This window comes from Sceloporus undulatus, chromosome 7, assembly GCF_019175285.1.
Source record: "Sceloporus undulatus isolate JIND9_A2432 ecotype Alabama chromosome 7, SceUnd_v1.1, whole genome shotgun sequence".
In the NCBI taxonomy this organism is placed as follows: domain Eukaryota; kingdom Metazoa; phylum Chordata; class Lepidosauria; order Squamata; family Phrynosomatidae; genus Sceloporus; species Sceloporus undulatus.
In genome coordinates this window covers 43,514,550-43,532,793 of record NC_056528.1, presented here as the reverse complement: position 1 = coordinate 43,532,793, position 18,244 = coordinate 43,514,550, and the positions used below count along the sequence as shown (strand labels likewise).

At 43.9% G+C, this 18,244-nt stretch overlaps 1 protein-coding gene across 1 annotated transcript in view; it reads right to left on the bottom strand.

Annotated features, from left to right (window-relative positions):
* Positions 1-18,244, bottom strand: part of NHSL2 (NHS like 2) — a 109,497-nt gene that overhangs the window by 72,563 nt on the left and 18,690 nt on the right. The window lies entirely within an intron of this gene.

Below are 18,244 nucleotides of genomic sequence, written 5' to 3'. Positions count from 1 at the left end.
CAAAGAGAGAGATCGGGGGTGGCATTGGCTCCCATCTCTGCCCCTCCCCCCCCCCCCCCCCCCCTTCCTGGTGGTTCACCACGGCCGCCCGGCCCCGGTCCTTCCCCCCCCCCCCCCCCCCCCCATGCATGTGCTGCAAAGGGGCAGCGGAGAGGACATGGGGGGATTCCTCCCGGACAGAAGGGTCACATGGAGGGTACCTCCAGGAAAAGGAGGACCAAGCTCAGGGATGGAGGAAGGAGAGCATGTGCAGAGTGCTGCCTTGAATGGGACTCTGCTTGCAGGTAAACTTGGGCAGGGCAGTTCCCAAAACCAAGGCTAAAAGCCCTCCTGTCCTGATGCAAGTTAGAGGCATAGCCCTGTTAGTCTCTAGGATCAGGGCATACAGAGACCTTGTGGCCCCTTGGAGACCCTCACTGAAGGCAAGGAGTTGGCAGCAGGAGCTGTCCTAGACTAAAGCCCACTTTCTCAAATGCATAATAATAATAATAATAATAATAATAATAATAACTACAACAACAAAATAACTATGCATAACAACAACAACATATAATAATGCATCTGGGGAAGTGCATTGAAGTCTACCAGTCTGCAAAGGGATCTTGGAGCCCCTTTGAGACCCCCTGAATGCAAGAAGTTGGCAGCATGAGCTTTCCTAGACTTCAGTCTCCTTCCTCAGATGCATTCTGTGAAGTGGCAAACCAGGGACAGGCATTTACAGGCAGCCCTTTCTAGCCACAGATTTTTTTTTTTATATCCACAGATTCAAGCCTCCAGGGCTTGAAAACATTTCACAAATAACAACAACATACCTTCCAAAAAACAAAACTTGATTTTGCCATTTTATATAAGGGGCAACATTTCACGATGCCATTGCATTTAATGGGACTTGAGCATCCACAGATTTTGTTATTCACATGTTCCATCTGGAGAGAAAGTTGAAATGGAAGACACCTCCATGAAAAGGAGGACCAAACCTGGTCACCTTACTCAGGGTCCCCACACACACATACACAGAGAGTGATTGAGGAAAAAGAGCATGTGCAGAGTGCTGCCCTGAACAGTACCCTGTTTGTAGGTAAGCATGGGCAGGGCATTTCCCAAACCAAAGTGAAAAAGCTGAAGAGGTATAGCTTTCTAAGGACAGATTAGGGAAAGAGTGGGAATCCAAGAGGGCCAGATCCAACCACAGGAAACAAATGACCCAACCTGTTAGAGCCTTTAGCACAGGAACCAGGTTGGGATGAATAGGTGATGTTTTACACAAAGCCAAGCTATTGCTCTGTCTTGTCCATTTTCATCATCTGAATAACCCCTAGAAGAGGACATATTTCCCAAATCTAGGATCCTTTTTAAATAAGTGATGAGTAACATCCCCAGAAGCTGTTGGCAATGCTCTGTAAGGTCTCTGGAAAATGTTTTGCTAATAGTTACCTGACATCCTTCCATTTGGAGACGTCAGGCATCAAACCAGGGATTTTCAGCAGGCGTCTCCTCCGCCAGACAGGTACGGATTCAGTTGGGAGGAGACGCTGCAAGCGAACTTTAGATCCTTGGTCAATACAATTGTGGGAACTCCTGTGGTTCCACAGACTTCTGGCTAATCTGTTTGTTCTATCGGCTGAGAAAAGGCTCAGCACAGATGCTTTGGGCTTGCAGAAAATGACAGAAGTATTAAGGAGACATCAATAATATTGTTGTAAACTCCTTTCACTCAGAAGCAGTGGTCTGAGCCAAATGATCCAGCAGGCAGAATATACCCAAGGAATCACCACCAGTGGCATGACTAGCCAGGTCATGTAGGATAAAAACATTGGGACTTTTAACTGGCAGGGATGGTGACATCTGCCACTCAATTCAAGTGTCCCTGTTGCTTCTGATCCTTGCTGCAGCACTCACAATAAATGGGCAAGAGGGATTTTCCAAGGAGAAACATACTGCTGGGACATTGCTATAATATCCCTATCACAATTCAAAGCAGTTTGGTGTGGCTGGTTTTTGAATATTCAATTTAAGCCCATTGAATTTGCCAATGACTTGCAAACTGGTGGAGACAAAAACAGCTAGAAATGGTCTTCTGCTGCCTGTAGTTTTTGCATTTTCCTTCCACTCTTGTCATCATCGCTGCCAATCAAAAAGTCCCAAATACTCCTGCATTTCAATATTAAACACTAAACCACTGACCAACACTCAGCGTTAGAGCATATACTTCTGTGTGCAAAAGGAGCTGGGTTCAATCCTCTGGAATTCTACTTTAAGGTTCCTAGGAAAGTCTCTGCTTATTAGCTTGGAAAACCACTACAGGTCAAAGCAGAGGTGTCAGGATTGGACTAATGGACAAATAATTTTATGTGGCGAAAAGAAGCAACTTAATGCAATACTGTAAGATCAAGTGCAGATGTGGGGATACAAAAACCCCAGCTGGAATTGCAGGGGTGGCAACAGAATCAGAAGGAGACACCGACCTACCAAAGAAATCTGTTTTCTTTTAGTTTGGCTTTAAACACCACTATTAGCTTTCCATTTTGCCAGTCATTACAATCCATCAAATTCTCTCTCTGACATATGAAGGTGGGGTGATGTACAGAATAACTAGCTGTATGTGGGAGGCAGAACAGACATCAGCAGATGCTGGTTGGAAAAGAATGGAGAGTTGATGGCAGAAAAGAGTCCTGTCCTGGGTGGGCTTTGGGAGGTCCAGCAGGGAGTTTTGAAACTGAGCTTAATTGTCCATCTTAAGGGGAGGAGAGGACCCTTTGTCCCTCTCTTACATAGGCCACTGCCTCCCCATCTCTGTTTAAGATGGAGTACCAAAAAACCCTGGGAAGTTGCTATGGAAACTGAGGCAAATTGGATCAGTACTCGGCATCCCTTAGCAAAGAAGCTTCCTGGGTAAATGCTAGGAGAGACCATCCTTGTGGACATTTAGGTACAAATTCAACCACCCAGACAAGGTGGCACAACATCATGCCAACAACATTGGACTACCTGAAAGGGAAGAAACAGCAGCTGAAAATCTGAGACATGCTACACAGCTCTGCAACAGGCACACAGCTGTGAGCCCAGTGCAACAAACCTTGTCTGCATTCAACCTCCCAATAATGAATATGGGATGAAGAGATACGAAGTTCAAGTACTACCGCCAAACGGTTTTGTTTCTAGGAGCCATCTTCTGTGGGTCCAGCATCAGATCCTCAGAAGCCCCTGGAGCTGGGAGTTCCACTGAGTTTTCATGATCGCATAGATGTGGTTTGACTTGCCCCCTTTTCTTACACTCTTGTTTGGTTGCTAAGTCTTAAAGACAGGGGTAGGAATCATGCACTCTCCAGATTTGTTAGACTGTAACCCTCAGTATTCCTATGCTGTTCATGGCAACTAGATCTGGAAGACTATCTGATTCTCGCCTGTTCTTAGCAAGCAGAGATCCCCAGTACTTGATAAGGTTTCTCTTCTTAAATATCTGCTTGCCAAGCTGCTATTAAGGAAGAAGAGTTACGGTTTAGCGACAGAGTGCATGTTCTGTATGTCAAAATGTTTAGGTTCAATCTCTGGCATCTCCAGGTCAGGTTAGGAAAGATCCATCTGAAATCCGGCAAAGTAGCTACTCAGGAATGAAAGGCCTGTAGTCCAACAGATGCTACTGTAATGCAACTTCCATCAGTTACAAACATCAAGGGCCAGGAATGATGAGAGTTGTACTCTGACACAGTTATGGGTCCATAGGCAGCCCCTTCCCAATTCTAAAACACCAAGCCTGACCTCAGTCTGGAATAGTCTTTGACAAAAGCTCATCTGCCATGACTGAGATTTTAATTAAGGATAAAGTGTCCAAAAATCAGAGCTGATCCAAGACATTTTGCAACAAAGAATGAAATAGTTCCCAACCATCCACTCCTATTCCATTTCACATATAGAAAGTGAATGGATCAAACACCTGCCAACACATCCAAGAGCAGCTGGCTAACTAACAGGAGAAAAGGTAGGCTGCATGAAGCACACAGCAGCCTCCTTCCATATACTGCCACAATTCTGTGCCCTCTGTCATCTGCCATCCAAGGCAGCAGCCTCATCCTGCCAAATGGTAGAGCTGGGCCTGCAGTGAATACAGAACAGAATGTGAACGTACCTCTGCAAACTCCCAACTTTGCACAGCTGAGTATTTTCACCCCTTCCCTCCCCGCTTCATCCCATTTGATCACAGGACCTTGTTCAACACTGGCCCCCTTCTCTTTAAAACACAGCAAGCACTTGGGAACATTTTTACTGCCAGTCCAAACAGGCTTTTATTTGTCAAGGCCTAGGATTCAAATAGAAGCAAGGAGGAGGACTGGAAACAGATGGTTTCAGAGAGAGAGAGAAAGAGAGAAGGAAAAAAATAGAAGAAAATGATGGGGGGGGGGAGAACTCCACATTTTTCAGCTTGTACTTATTAACACCTTCCTTGCCATTTATTGTGCAATCTTGTATACAGTACACAGCATCAGTCTAATACATTCAGATGCAGAAGAGTGGCTTCCTTTATATCATCCTACCTGCCATTATTGGTGGGACGGGGGAAGGGGCCTGTACCCTTCTTTGCATCATTATACCTAGGAATTAAAGCCAGCATGGCATATTGGTTGGAATGTTGGACCAGGACTCTGGAGACCAGGGTTTGATTCCTCACTCAGATGTGAAACCCACTGGGTGACTTTGGACAAGTCAAAGGCTCTCAGTCTCAGCGGAAGGCAATGGCAAACCTCCTCTGAACAAATCTTGCCAAGGAAACCCCATGATAAGTTTGCCTTAAGGTTGCCATAAATTGGAAACGACTTGAAGGCACACAGCAGCAACAAACCCAGGAACTGGGGCTTGTTTGATGAAATTTTGTCTCCACCACCATCTTACTTCCTCTCTCAGAAGCCAAGTTTTCTGTTCATTTGAGATAAGCCATAACCACACTCATGTTTCTTCTAAGATCTCACAATATACAAAGTTGCTGAGAATTGCCTTCCCAGATCTCCAGATATTTGCAGACTTCATCTGGAGAGGTCACCTGGTCAGAGAAGAGAGGCTGGTTTAGGAGGAGGACTGATGTAAAAGAGCCTGTCTGAATGACTGCCTGAGGCACCCCTACAGCCAACAATCCATTCCTTGTGGCAGTTTGTGTCCCTCACTATTGTTGGTGGCATTGCGTGCTTTCAAGTCATCTCCAATTTATGATGACCCTATTACAGGATTTTCTTGGCAAAAAAAAAATGTTCAGAGAGGATTTGGCTTTGCCTCCTAGAGGCTGAGAGAATGTGACTTCCCATGGGCTTCAATGGCTGGGCAGGGATTTGAACCCTGGTCTCCAGTCACAGTCCAACGCATAGGGCCCGAACAGACAGGCTCAAATAAAGCTGCTTCAGGTAACTTTGGAGGTATGCTGTTTAAATGATGCATGCGTTCTAAGAGTCCAGAAGCCGCATCAATGCCACACTCCAGCCCTAAGGACTGGGGTGCATCTTTGGTGCACCTTCTGGCCTCTTAAGATGCATGTGTCATTTAAGCAGCATACTACCTCCAAAGTGACCTGAAGCAGCTTTATTTGGGCCTGTCTGTTCAGGCCCTCATTCTACTATAACACACTGGCTCTTGTACATCATTATGGAAATCAGGAGTTATCAGTGTCAGCAAGGGCCAACCCAGTACCTCCTTTGGTAATACTGTACAGTGAAAGCGAAAATCCCGAATGGACTGTCAGCTGAGGTTAAGTCTCCCTCTTTTTCAAGCTCTCTTTGTGTGGGACATTTCTGCACACTCAAGAGCCAAACAGGCACGGCTTTTCACATTATAGAGCTTCTAAAGCAGAAGCTGGATCAGGTATGTGGGGGAAGGACTTTTTGTTTAGCAGGGAAAATGGCATCATCTCTCTCCCCCTCCCAGGTTTTTCTGCCTCTCCTGAGCTTATCTGCAAATCCTCATAACATAAGTAACTGGAGGGGGGTTGAATTTTCCCAGCAGCAATATGTTGCTATGAGAGATCTCCCCTCTTGTAATGCAGAGTATTTTGGAGTAGCTTTATCTTGAGTTGATAATTAAGACCCATTTGCTTTTTGCTTTGCTTTTCAGAGCTACTCCTAGTGAAGATGAAGCCTGCAAGAACTGATCTCTTGACATGGATCAGCAGCTGCTTCTAGGGTGGCAGACATGATGAGCACCTGAGCATTTACCATAAAGCAGGTGAGTAGGAAATCAGGCCAAAAATAAATGTTAGGTACATCCATTTATGACCTCAAGTAATTAAATCCAACGCAGGTGCCTCCCTGAGCTTTGCCCACCTGCCTGTTAGAATCACAACTTCATGTGATTCTTTAAAGTGGTTCTCAGGACCACTTTAAAACACATTAGCTCATCTGGTTTTCATGCCCTTTTCCAAACACAAGCTCAGGTTGCATGAAAATAAGAAAAAAATGTTATCTTTTTCAAAATGCACTTCTGTGGGAGATAAGATGTGCTCTTTGCTCTGTATTAAATAAACTAGAATGTTCTCACAAGTCTTCAAAATCACCACTCAAGACTTTCACTGTTTGGAAGTCAGGACAACGTCTCACCTTCTTACCACTTGTTAACCCTTATGGTGAGCATGAAACATTTATCACAGCATCCGAAAACATAACAGCAGTACTAAGCAATCTTGCTAAATAATAAGTATAAATCTTAAAGGCTGCCATCATCAACATGGGAATTTGACTTTCTCTCCTTATTTCTCTAATGTGTGATTGACTTAAGAGAGAGCAATTGATCTGGATTATGGGATTCTGTGCACTTGCCTGCCTCCAAATATCCGCCCTCTTACTGCCTTTTCTCCTTTATTTTGCATTGCATCAATTTTATATAAGCCATCTTGTGCATAAAATGACATGGTACAAATTTAACCAGATTCAGAACTAGAACATACAGTGATTGTTAACCCGGCTGGGGATGATTATAAGCTTGGAAGAGTTTGGAGAAGTTACTTTTGGCTGCATCAGTGCTAGAGAAATAATCCAGGCTGACACCACTTTAATCGCCATGCCTCCATGCTATGGAATTCTGGGAACTGTAGTTTGTTCGTGCTAAATTCTCACAAAAAGTACAGTTCCTAAAATTCCATGGCACTGAGCCTTGCAGTGCAGATGCAGCCTACTACAACTCCTAGAATCCTCAGTTCACAGTAGTTCTGATGGTGCAGATGATCCTGGGAGTTACAGTGCAAAAGTAACTTTCCCAACATCTGTGATGCTGAGTGAACCCTTCCTACTCTTTCTTACTGGAGAGGGTCTAGTGACTCACAGCAGATTCACAGATGGGACACAGAACTGGCACTGAACCAATATCCCAAAGAGGCAAGGAATAGGGAGGTTTAGCTAAAGTTGTCAGAGATAATGGAAATTCTAGTCTCAAATGCAGAAATTGGGAACTGTTCATATCCCAAACTGACAGAGACCTTGAATGGCAGCACTACCCATTTTTACCCCACAAACAGAGTCAATAGTTTTTCTTTTCTCCGAAAGCTACCAATAACACCCCCATCTGAGGCATGCTGCTTGCCATTTTGCTTCAGTTTGTGGGTTTTTAAATTTGCACCCCTTACCTGTTTTAAACTTGGACAGGTATTGTTTTTTTAAAAAAATGGTTTCAAACTGTCAATACATACTAGCTAGGAGATCCAGCGTGACATTGGGGTTTGAGTGTTGGACTATGACTCTGGAGTGCAGGTTTTGAATCCCTGCTTAGCCATGGAAACCTACTGAGTGACCCTGGGCAAGTCACATACTCTCAGCCTCAGGAGAAGGCAATGGCAAACCTCATCGGAACAAACCTTGCCAAGAAAATACCATGGTAAGTTTGCCTTAAGGTCGCCATAAGTCAGAAACGACTTGAAGGCACACAACACACAAACTAGCTTAAAGCTCTTGTTTTAGATAAGCCTTGGAAGAGGTATTTCAACCAGTCAAGACTCAACTTGAAATTTCAACCTGTTAATATGGGGGGGGCGGTATGAAAAGCTGGGAAACTCACCAAATTGGGGAACGTAAAGATGTGGGGAGATTCAGAGGACCAGATCAACAACACAGGAAAGACAGAATCAGCCCTTGAAAGAAAGATTCTCCATCTCTGCTGTCTCTGAAGTTCGCCAGATGTGTTTTTCAGATAAGTAGTCAGTGTGTCAACCATGTTCTGTTCTGTTTGTTCATTGAATTGTTCCACTTATAGCCTATCTTTTCTCCAGTGAGTCCAAAGTTATGTATGTGGCTCTCTCACTCCATGTTTTGTGAGGTGGAGCAGGCAGAGAGACACAGTGAATGAATGACAGTTGCCCAATGAGCTTCGTGGCATAGTAGAGACTAGCCGAACCTGGAAATCTCATATCCCAACCCAGATTCTAACCAGAGCTCTTCTTTTCTAGTGCTGCTATTGAATCACAAGATTCTTCACATGATACTTCTTGAGCAAATAAATGGTATGGAGTTGGATGAGGGACACAGAAGATGTTAATAAATAGGACTGAATACTTTTTTTTCTCTTCCCTCCGATGCAAAAAATCAGGAGGCTGAGGGTCCAAATGTTATACCGCGCAGCAGGGACGTAGCCAAGGGGGGGTTCTTGGGGTTCAGACCCCCCCTTCCATTAGAAAAATGAATGGTGCGTGCTGCTGCGCCGCCGCGCCCAAGCCCCATTATAATGGTGGCACTTAGTCTGGACCCCCCCCCTTCCTAAAATCCTGGCTATGTCCCTGTGCGCAGGGTGGAAACTAGCCTCGCACTGAAACTTTCTAACTCTCTTTTGATTCTTCCTCTTCATCAGTCTGTATCCTATATTTCACCATAACCATTGCTGGAAGAAGACAGGTAACTTTTGTTTTGGCCCGTAAGCACAAAACTAAAGCAAAACCTGCATTTGGTTATAGGATCTTTTAGGATCAACTACCTTTCCATTCTCTAAAACGCTTCCTCCCTAGCCCAGGGACAGGTTCTGGAGGACTTGAATTTTGCACACTTTTTATGAAATGTTTGTTGATTCTAATACATAGACCGTTTTCCTGTGAACACAACAAGATTGCTGGGTTCTGCTGTGAGCTAAAAATGCCAAGGGCAGAAGACCTTTTCCCAATGTCGGAACATTTGATGTCATAGTAAATGAATGAGTGTCTCTAAACATACACAGAGTGCAGCATTCTCTCTCACTCCCACATCCTCTCTCTCTCTCTCTGGCTATGTCTGCACTGCAGAAATTATCCAGGTTGATCCCACTTTAACTGCCATGGCTCAATGTTATGAAATTCTGGGAACTGTAGTTTGGTGGAGAACCAGAGCTCTCTCACAGAAAAGGCTAAGTATCTCTCACAACTACAAGTCCCAACCATTGAACCAGGGCAGTTAAAGTGGTATCAACCTGGATTATTTCTGTAGTGTAGTGCAGATGTAGCCTCTCTCTCTCTCTCTCTCTTACAGACACACACACACACACCTGCATGCCTGAACAGATTAGGAGGAAGGAGGCACCCATCCAGCTCACAGAGGGTACAAATTCCAGGCCAGTTTTGCTCCTGACACCTTTTCTTGGAGGAATTCATCCCTGCTGGGCACCACAGGTTTCCAACGCACATCATCCCAGAATACGGCATGCCCTACAACGTCATTCTCCTGATCACACCTCAGAGCACTGCCCCCCACCAAGCAGGACTTCAGCTGCAGCTTCTATCAGCTGCGTGCCAAAACCTCTCTCCAGCCCACAGTCCAACTCCCCCTTATGGCACCGCACAAGAAGAGAAGGCGTGCACACCCTTGACATACTTGGGCTGCTGCTGCAGCTCTGGAAGCTCAAGAGAGCCCAGCCTGGGAAGATCCATCTGCTGTCCGGCTCCCAAGTGGGTCACAGGCTCCCAGGTGCTTCCCAGGCCCTCTGCCCCTCCGGAACAGGCTATCCCACCCCCCACAACTCCTTGCCCAAAGTTGAGAGGAGGCTGGAGTTGTTCACCCCCCTCTTGCTGGCTCCCTTAACTCAAGCCAGATTTCCTCCAAGCAACACAGTCTTCTGCAATTGATTCCACCTACCAGGCCCTTCTTAAAGGCACAGACTCTTCAATGCTGGGCAGTGGGATTCTGCTACATGCAAAGTGTCATGTGTGGCCTGCACTGCACTCCCCAGCCCCACTAATAATATGTTCTGGGTAAGGAGGCTTGGAGCCAGCGTGGCATAGTAGTTTAATTGTTGGACTATGACTCTGGAGACCAAGGTTTGATTCCCAGCTCGGCCATGAAACCATTTGGGTGACCTTGGGCATGTCACACACACTCAGCCTCAGGGGAAGGCAATGGCAAACCTCCTCTGGACAATGCTTGCCAATAAAACCCCATGATGATATCATGATATTCCCATGATACCCCTTTTGTTGTTGTTATCCATCCTCAAGTTGATCTCGACCCATGAGATATCTCCAAGACTTCCTATGCTCCACTGCTTTGCTCAGGTCCTGCAAATTCATACCCCATGACTTTCTTAATAGAGTCCATCCATCTAACACATGGCCTTCCTCTAACACATGGCTTCCCACTACGTTTCCTAGCATTATTGATTTTTCCAGTGAGTCATATAGTGGTGGACACTCATGATGGACACTCATTTGGACACTCATGATGTGTCCAAAGTACAACAGCCTCGGTCTTGTCGTCTTGGCTTCCAGAGATTTCTGGTTTGATCTGCTCTAAGACCCATTTGTTTGACTTCTTGGCTGATACCCCTTAGGATTGCCGTAAGTCTGAAACAATTTGAAGGCATACAACATCTTCATCATCATCAACAACAACAAGGAAGTTCAATGGGGGATTGAATAATCCCCTGCAGCAGCTTTCCCAAACTAGGTTCTCCTGGTGCAATAGACTACAACTCCCATTTGCTCCAACCAGGGGGCTACCAGGTTGGGAAAGGGAACCCAAAACCTTTGGAATTGAAACATAGACCAAATATTGTATCTGCCTACTTCTGCTCCTGAAAGCACTGTATAGACTTCAAAGGTTTTTCAGAATTGTTTTAAAAATCTCATCTCTCTCTTTCTCTTTTTGTGTGCTTTTTGATAGGCAGAGATACAGAGTTAGAATGACAGGACAGTTTTACTGGCCTAGATTTTACAAGCCATGCTGCTGAAATGGAATATTAGTACTAAAAAGATTTTTTAAAAAAATGTTCAGATGGAAATCATTGGAAGAAAAGCTTCCTCTGATTGTTGGTCCTCTGCCACTGGTATTCATGGGCAAGGCTGCCTCACATCCTGAAGCCTGAATATATAGCCTCCACGGCTATTAGCACTGTTGTAGTGGAAGCAGCTCTCACAGGCTCCAGGTGTAGAAACCTTTTGATAAGCCAAGATGATGATGTACCGTATACATAAGTCAGCCCCATGTATAAGTCGAGGGCAGGTTTTGGGGCCAAAATTGTGGATTTTGATCTGACCCATGGATAAGTCAAGGGTAAAACTTAGTGGCATCTAAAGAATGAAGCAAAGGGAAATAATACCAAAGAACATACAAATTTCCAGCAAGCATCACTATTTGTGATCACACTAAAGGCTGAATGAATGAGAAAATAGAAGGGGGTCAGTGCTTCCAGGATAGATTATGCTCTTGCCTTTCACCAGGGGATGGTTCCCTTTTTTATAGGAGTTGAAGTACACTACTTACATTGATCCATGGATAAGTTGAGACCGCTTCTTGGAGTCAATTTTTTGACTAAAATTTCCAGACTCATACTCATGTATGAGTATATTCAGTACTTCATCCCTTAAGATCCCTTGACCCCACTGAGTTTAGCTGAAGACCTCAAAGCACTTGGATGGGTGAGGACAATTTTTACCAGCAATCAGGTATTGTTGTGAGCTTCCTCTGTTGTAATGCAAACTATTTTGAGGATAGCTTGGCCTTGAATTGGAGATTAAGATCCATTCACTCTACAAAAGCAGTGCTCCTGGTGGAAATGAAAGCTAGTAGATCTGGTTTGTTGCTATGGTTCAAGACAGCTGTCTATATTGTATTTTAGGGCATGCTTGGGACGTGACTATGGAGGATGGATTTCAAAATGTAGCAATGTACCTTGACCACTAGAGAGCCAGTGTGGTGGAGTGGTTTCAGCATTGGACTACGTGGAGCCTAGGATTTGAATCCCTGCTGGGCCATTGAAACTCACTGGGTGACCTTGGGTAAGTCACATTCTCTCAGTCCCAGAAGAAGGCAAAAGCAAAGGCAAACACTTTCTGCATAAATCTTGGAAAGAAAACCCTGTGGTAGCTTTGCCTAGAGTCACTGTAAGTCAAAAACCACTTGAAGAAACACCACCACCACTATATCTTACTGATATACCCTTCCTCACTCTCCTCCTTGGATCTGTCTAATTCTGTATGACTAAGAAAGTAGATCCCAATGCACTGGTAGATCTCTGACATCATACTAGATCCGTAAGGGTTTCTGTCCACCAAATGTTTTACAGTTGGAACAACAACAAAAAGTTTTCACACCTAAATCAGATTGAAGAATGCTGGGGGGAGGAAGAAGTGGATTGTATGCAGAAGGAATATGAGTTCAATTTAGTTCTGGCATTGAAAACTAACGCCTAGACTCAGAATGTCCTCAGTAGCAGGCTGTTTAATTCTACATTTTGTATGTCTGTTGCACCCAACATTCATATATGGATCTTGGGGTTCTAAGGTTTATATAGAGAGAGGTGCAGGGAGCGAGAGACAGGGTAGATCCCACGAACCTGAATGCTGCTAAACCCAGTTTAATGCTCTTTACAAGCCATCTCAACTGGAGGCCACACACATTCAGCAACTAGTAATTAAGTTCTTGGAAATCAAAACTTGTTGACAAAATGAATATTTTAGCAAGACTCAGGGCTTATGTTGCCATTAGGCAGAATGGGGTGACTGCCTTTAGCAAGGTGCTAAGGGAGAAAGCCCTGCACCACTAATCATACCTGCTACCTATTCTCCCCATCACCAGTGTTAAAGAAAGACTGAACTGCTAATCCATCTGGCTTTTATATACAGAATGCAGGAAAGGCTCATTCTTTATAAAGGCAGTTCCCTGGACCCTCTCACCACTCAGAACAGGCATCTAGCTCTGGCAAGAATACTGTCTAGCTGGAAGTTATTTAGTAGCATTGAAAGGGGGCTGGAGAAATACAGACTTTTGGTGTCAGACTCTAGCACTATGTCTGCAGTAAACAATGCAGTAAACAAGCTTTAGCTGGGAAAAGGGGGTTCTACTGATCATATTGTTGCTGTGTGTAGGATGTGCCTACAACAGGCAAGGTATACAGCAATTATTCTATCTGAAGCCCTTGCTGAGCATGCATGAAAAGCAAAAGAGAGAGAAAGGAGGAGAGCAAATAAGTCTTAAGTTTGGCCATCAAAATGGAAAACATAAGAAAAATGGAGGCTGAGGAAACTAAAAAATATATATATCCCCCTGAATGCATTTTGGAAGAAGACTTCAAGAGATCTCTAGAAGGTTCAAAATATTGTGTATGTATAGCATACCTGGCCTGGCTGTTTCATTTCACATATGTATATAAAGTTTGCTCAAACATGTTGAACTGTTCTTTTTTCCTCTTGTAAGAACATCCAATTTCCATGTTATTTCTGCGTTTGGTACCAGATTTTCTGTTAAAGAAGTATCACCCAAGAACTCATGTGCTTTATGAACTTGGGTAGAGCTGGCCCATTGGGCCACTCTCTGATAGACTGGAATCCAGAGGGGGATTCAGTTCAGCCAAGACCACTTATGGAGAATGGACTTAAACATTAATTTACAGGATCTGCAAGGCAGAGGATTAGACTTTGCCCTTGATGCCTCTTCCAACACTAGGATGTGCCACTATTCTGCGGTCTGGAAACTATCCATTCCTCACACGATTTTGAAAATGGGATTGGACCAGGGACAGAGAATATGTTGCTGGACTATAATTCCCATCACACCTCATCACTGGCTATGTTGGTTAGGCCTCAGGGGAGCTGCAGTCCAACAACATCTGGAGTGCCACACCTTCGAATCAGACCACTAATAGTCAGTGACTACCAGTTGGGGGACGCACAGGCCCTCAGTAAGACCCAATGTAAGATTGACATTCCCTCCTTTAGCTAAGCTCCTATCTGATCTTTTTAAAAAGCTTGTGTTTTTAAAAATGTGTGTGTGCTCATTTTGAGAGAAGGGTTGTGAGACAAATTCATGATGTTAATTCTATGAACAGCTATAGAGTAAGATAGCTTAATGGAGCCACTAGGTCCCAAGGCAATGTACAATAGCTGTTACTGGAGGGAATGCAATAAACAAAGAGGTTTGTGGGCCTCTCATGAGATCCACTGTTGGTCTGCAAAACCCAGGATTGTCTGCCCTCATTGGCAAAGGCTCCCCAGCCAGGATGGTCAGTGCCTCCAGGAAGCCCACGCTGTTGCTTTTGTGAAGCAACTGCTTCATAGAACCTGAATCGGCAACGTGGGGAGGAAGAGGTAGATACAACATGCAAGGCAGAACTTATAATAATTCGGATTGCAAAGAACAAAAGTGCTGATCTTGACATACCTTTGTTTAAGAGGTCTTCTGAACACACTGGTCAGCAGCTAGTGAAGAATGCTGTAGATCCTGACCCACCATGTTGCAAAATCCAAGGAAATTAGATATCTGTTGCTTCAACCACTGTGTCTCACTGCCTATCTCCCTCTGTCTCAGTTGCAGCAACTATTTTCTAATGAATGCTTGAAGCTGCAAAGGCTGAGCAGCAACTGAGTTTAAATGTTTTTTTTGACCAACTAGATTCTAATCAGAAAAAGCAGGAAGACTCCTTATCTTCACTTTATAACTGCTTTCAGTTACCTTGTTTTTCAGACAACCCAAAGTTTGTGTCTGCCGAAGCATCACTACACAATCCAGGGGAGGAGGCTTTGGTCTGTTCTTCTATGTGTATACTATTGAAAGTTTATCTCTTAAGAGCATATAAGACTTTACAGACATCTAAGTTCACCCTGAGCCAAGGCCTTAGGCAAGAGATAAAGCTAGTCCAGAAAATGCAAAGGAGCAGGAGACAAGGAATGAGGCAAGGGATCCTTTTTCAATTATCTACCAGCAATACACTGGAGTAAAGCTGCAGGCTGCATGAGTCCCAGGTGAAAATGGTGGCATGTAATCACATTGTTGCTGCTGTTGTTGCATTGATAAGCAGGGTTGGTTTTTAAAAACCTGTACATATAAAAATTATTGCTGTGTGCCTCCAAGTCATTCTTGACTTATGGTGACCCTAAGGCGAACCTTTCATAGGGTTTTCTTGGTAAGCTTCTTCAGAGATGGTTTGCCATTGCCTTCCCCTGAGACGGAAACAGAGCGTGGTGTAATGGTTTGAGCATTGGACTATGACCCTGGAGACCAGGATGTGAATCCTGGCATGGCCATGGAAACCCACTGGGTGATCTTGGACAAGTCACACTTTCTCAGCCTCAGAGGAGGCCAATGGCAAAACCCTTCTGAAGAAACTTGCTAAGAAAATCCCATGATAGGATCACCTTTGGATCGTCATAAGTTAGAAATGACTTGAACATGCACAACAAGAACAGCAAACATCTAAAACTATAACGTAACCATGCAACATCGTTTTTCCCAAACATGGGTATTAAGGAGCTACTAAGACTGACCCGAACTGTAGAGAAAATAAGGCAAAGCGGGTATTGAGAGAAGCAGCAGTGGCAGACCTCCCCCCCAGTAATTTCTCCTGTTTTGACAGCAATGCACCCCTTAAACTGCCCTCCTGCCCTCCAGTGTGGCAATGGATCCTATCCCAATAAGGAGAGCCCTATTAACTTGCACATATTCTATGGAGGAGGCATCATATACTTTGTGCCAAGGAGCTGGGATTGACTACAACCCCTCTCCCCTTTTTATTTAGATTTTTACCTAATTTTATCCTAGTCTGCCCGAACAATAAGAATTTATCAGAATACGGTGGTTTTAGTGATATATTGCAACAGAAGCTTTATCAGATCCATGAAGTTGGAATTCCCTACCATGACCACAAGTAAACTCTACCCCCAAGACACACACACACACACTGAGAGAGATGGAAGGGTGTGCTATTCCAAAGTTAGGCCAGAAAGACAATCCGTTGCAAGTGAAAGGGTGTGTCAGGGAGACTATACAGAGCACAAAAGGGGAAAATCTGTTGAAAAGAGTATAAAAGATTAGACCAGACTGGGTGTGACTTTGACCCCAAACTGAGGGTGAATTGGCAAGGTGAAGTGAATAGTAGTTCCTAGACTCCTAAAAACCACTCATTTCTCAAGCCACTCCCTGTATCAACAGACATTTTGATGGTTGTTGGTTTTGCTGCAATTGAGATAATACTCTGAGTTGAAACAGAGAGCCACATAAGAGAGAGGGAGGAGGAGAGAGAAACGTTCAATCAGAACTGCTGTGGGCCATTCATTACTTGGGACTTTCAAAGGTCCACTATTTTACTTCTGTTATTATTAAACTTTATTTCTAAAGCGCTGTTAATTATACAGGACAATAAAATGAAGCAGTGTGGGAATCGTGCCGCTTTCCATGTGTTTTGGATTGCAACTCCCATCAGCACAACCAATGGTGAGGAGCCACAGTTCAATAACACCTGGACACTACATGATTTGCACCCATGATATAACCCTAAACACATTTACTAGAAAATAAGTGGTGCCATTATATACAGTGGAAGTAAATTATGACCAGAGCTCAGGAAAGTTAATTTTTGGACTACAATTCCCCATGCTTGCTGGGAATTCTGGATGTCAAAAAATATACCATTTCCAAGCTCTAATAAACATCGTGTCTTCTATGAGCACTCAATCAATGCACTGCTAGTCTTCCATGAGCAATCAATCAATCAACCAATCAATCAATCAACCCAGCATTAATGCTCCTCTTCCCAGTGCTTTCTCACATTTGGACTGCAAAGTCCTTCTCTCCATGTCCAGCCTTTTCCATGGTTCTTGCTTAATTCCAAGAGAAGCCTCCTCCACTTCCAAGCCCTCTCACTCGGGAAGAGAGGCAACTTCCCTAGTGAATGAATATTGTATTGATTGATTGATTGACTGCACTTATATCCTGCCTTTCCCCCAAAATGGGATCCAAGGCCCATGAATCATACCCCACCTTAATAAAAACCGATTGAAATTGTGTGACTGATTGAACTTATCCCATCTTTCTCCGCAAATGGGACCCAAAACCCAATCATGCCCCACAACAGTAAAAGTAAAATAAACTCCCATCCACGTCCACTTTCACACTCCATGTCAATAAAATCCACCAGGAATCACAAAGCTTTCTTCTCCATGGCAGATATCCCCCATTCTCGTGAAAGAAAGAAGAGGCAAACTCACAGAGATATATAGTTTTCTGGGTACCAAATACTCATTTTAAAAAGTATTATTGATATAGCTCTGTTTTGTTTCAAACTATTATAGCAGTTTACATTTTCCCTTTGAAAAGTTCCTTTTGCTCTGTCAAACATATGGCCTTTAATCTTTCACATGCCCCTTTTTGAATTGCTTTGAGTCTCTCAAAATGGAACTTGCTAGTGTGTCCTCCATGAGGTTATACCACTATTGATGGCTTCCTTCCTTCCATCTACCTGACAACTAAGTTGTTTGAGGTCTCACTTGCCTGATGTAATAACACTTCTCAATTCAAATAAAAACTGGGCCCCCTCATGTTTAAATGCTTCGTTTAAAAGATTCCTAGACTTCTAAGGCTTTATATTGTACATTCCAACATGGATCTGCTCAGAAGTAAGCCCTATTGACTTCAGTGGGACGTGCCCAGTTAAATGTGCATAGGGTTGTGGGTGATCTTGGTGGGAGTGAAGGTGGGAGGCAGGGAAGAAAAGTTCACTTACCCTGCGGGAATAATTGCAAAAGGAATTCCTGTTTCAGGAGAGAAAAAATTGTATCTTTTTATCTCTATCTCATTTTGAATACTTCTTAAGGCACAAGCCAATACATGTGTAGTGAGAATGGGCCTCTGCCATAAGGCAGATGGGTTTTGGAGTCCTTGTTAACATCATACCCAAACACTGAAAACTGTCCAGTGATGTAAAAGGGTTAACTTGCATTACTCACTTTGTTTTTGCATTCATTTTGTAGTTTGAGGCTGGGAAAGATATGAGGGCTCGGAACAGACTGGGAAAATTAAACTCTTTTCTGTTGCTAACCTGATTGTATAAT